Here is a 3,119-nt window from a genome sequence, read left to right on the forward strand (position 1 = left end):
CTATATCGCGAGCTCAGGAATCGATACTCCATGTCTATCGTAAGGTTATGTCGCAAGTTTAGGGCTCCATACTCTGTGCCTGCTGTCAAGCTATGTCGTGAGCTCGGAACTCGATGCTTCGTACTTGTCGTAAGACTATGTCGCGAGCTCGGAGCTCGGTGCTTCGTGTCTATCGTAAGACTATGTCGCGAGCTTGGGTGTCGATGATCCATGTCTGTCGCAAGACTATGTCACGAATTTGGAGCTTGATGATTCATGCCTATCATAAGACTATATCGCGAGCTCAAAGCTCAGTGCCTATTGTAAAGTTATGTCACGAGCTCGGAGCTTGGTGCTCCACGCCTGTGATAAAGCTATATCGCGAGCTCGGGGTTCAGTTCTTCGTGCCTATCGTAAGGCTAAATGCACGACTATATCTGAATTGGAAGAGACTTACAAATCTTTGCGTTCGGTCCATAACTATCTCCAAGTCGAGAAGATTGGACTCCGAGAGGAGTAATTACTGATGAAGACTAAAAAAAATTTTAAAAACACCTAAGAGTTTTTAGAGGCAACTTAGCAAATTAACGATATGAAAGTTTTGGACGTTGCCATTCCTGTGATGCTTCAATCCATATTCTACAGATTAGTTTAGCGCTTCTAAGAAAGCATGCAATAAATATTTGCCTAGAGAAAAGAGCTAGAGTAGTTAAGCAAAAAAGGATTAGAAAGGCTTAACTTTGATCATGAAGACCAAGACTCTTTTAGAGTAAATCGTCCATGAAAAATTCTCAAAAGAAATTCAACCATCGATAATAAACTCATAAAATGATTCTACAGTCTTCAACCAAAAGCCAAAACCAATGCACATAACTCTCACTGGGGAAATCTCACTTGATCATCATGCCAATAGATCGGGAGATTCCATTAAAACTGAATCTGAAATTTTTTATGAACTCAGCATCGTAGATCTTCTCGTTGCTAATTCGGGTAGAAATTTCATTATGTGAAGGAGGAATTTATTTGGGGCTATCCAGATGTTCAGATTCAGCAGCCACTGGAAATATAAGGTCATTAGACTTAATTTCTATGGAAGATCCATCTTCATCTGTAATGTAAGATGGTATCTCATATTGGGATTCACAACTTATCACTTTCCAAATTTGTCGTCAAACTCGATATATTATCTCTGTTTTGAGTATTAACGTTGTAAGTATGCAATTCTCTCCACATTTTCACCCTTTCCTCCAATTGTTCATGCGCAGCACAGACATATGGAAGCTTTTCCAAATCATCAACAAGACCAGTATGTAGCCAAAAAGTGAGATCAGATTTGCCTTCTCTAACAGACAATCTCACATCCGAAGTTACCATAAACTTAGAGATGCATCACAGAGGTCATCTGCACTACTTGATAGAGTACTTTCAACTTGCTTAGCTTTGGGTACAGGAAATACTGAATCCTTGGGTCTGGTTAAAAGTGTAAAGTGTACAGGAACATTCTGAATAAGAACAGTATATAAATCTTTGATTGATATCACCATAAAACAAAGGGGGCATTTCTTCCAACATCCCTCTTTGTGATTCTCCTCTCCCATAAGCAAGTACCTCAGTATGGAAGGAAAACAGTAACTGTGCCCACATGTAGTTACTTGTGGGCAAAGAGGAGTCTCGTATCTGACACAAACCACATCTTCCCAATTTAACATTTTATCAGGATCTACGGATCCAACTTCGGAGCTTTCTCTATTCAAAACAACAAATCTGTAATTTGCTTGTAGAAACAAGTCTTTGTTACAAGGTTTTGTCTTGCGTTGCCTTCTGGGAGGAGGAGCCCTGGGTTCAGGACGGGAAATTGGATCACAGTAGAAATTGAGCAAATGATTGGCATTGATTGTGTTGTTTTTCCTTGTATGACTGACTACCGTTCCCTTGGAAACTGCGAGGCCCAGAAGGATGAACAAGATTTACATTTGCAACAGGTTGTTCATTGTCCACGACATGTACAAATTGATTGGCCTGGCAATATGGAGGCACTTCTTCTCCCACTGTAGACTGATATTCAAAATTAAAGCCTCGCTTTTTGCCAAATTGGCTTTTCTCGAAATCATTCACTCTGTGCCGGTTCACCTTCTTGGACAAACTATGAGAATTTCCACCTGCACCAATAGCTGATTCATGATTCTCCACGGAGGAAGGGGAAGAGTCATTAAAAGCGTAGGCAGCCACAGATCTAGAGGCGGCGTCGGTGGCACAGCCACAGGGGAGGCCCTTAGACCAGGAGGCGAGACTAAGGGGTGATTCCCGACGGGGGCCATGACGAGAGGAAGCATTCGGGTAGGATGGCGACTGTTCCCTCAGCATCCTCTTCCGTGCCCTCGCAGCTGTTTCATGTCCATCAACCCCTTGCCTTCTTCATCTGCAGACCTCAAAAGCGATCAGGGGCTCTCCCCTCAAAAACTCATGGAGTTTCGCCTCCACTAAGGGTCTCCTTAGTAGTTCTTGGAGATTGACGCCCATGACGGAAAATACATTGGAGGAGGAAGCGAAGAAAATTAGATCGAAGATTTGGTTTCATTGGCAAGGGAGAAAAAAAGCCCTAGTATTTTGACCCGAGGAGGAGAAGGGTCACGTGCCTCGGAGGATGCTATGGGAGAGAGAATTTGTTGTTGCCAAAGCCCATGGCAACACCCATGATGAAAAATCAAGAAATTTTTTTTCTAATGTGTTATTACCCCGTCATAACTTTTTCTCTCTGATGGAATTATGATTGTCATTAGTTCTTCCGATGTTAACTATCGCAACGTCTTGGCTCAGATTTCTCATAGACGGCGTCAATTTATTCCGATCAAATACCGTGAATGATCAAGCCACCGAATAACGAAGGGACTAACGTGCATGCTCCCTAGAGATGATCGCCGAAAAAAATGAAGAGACCAAAAAACACTCAATAAGAGAGTTAGAATGATATCGGAGATGGATCCCAACAAACTACTCCGACGCTCAAGTTAGGATTTTTGTAGAAGGAAGGGGATTAAATTAAAGACATGGGAAAATTAAAGTTTTGTGTGTATATCTGTGCCCATGGATAAGTGCGGCCTTTTATAGAGTTATTAATATATACAATCTCCGAAACATCA

The 3,119-nt window shown here is 41.9% G+C and overlaps 1 pseudogene; it reads right to left on the reverse strand.

The window, feature by feature from the left end:
* Positions 1-869: 869 nt before the first annotated feature.
* LOC141842867 (uncharacterized) lies at positions 870-2,487 on the reverse strand (annotated as a pseudogene).
* Positions 2,488-3,119: the final 632 nt, after the last annotated feature.

This window comes from Curcuma longa, chromosome 12 (genome assembly GCF_044706935.1).
Source record: "Curcuma longa cultivar G26 ecotype Majalengka, Jawa Barat chromosome 12, ITB_CL_G26_1.1, whole genome shotgun sequence".
NCBI classification, from domain to species: domain Eukaryota; kingdom Viridiplantae; phylum Streptophyta; class Magnoliopsida; order Zingiberales; family Zingiberaceae; genus Curcuma; species Curcuma longa.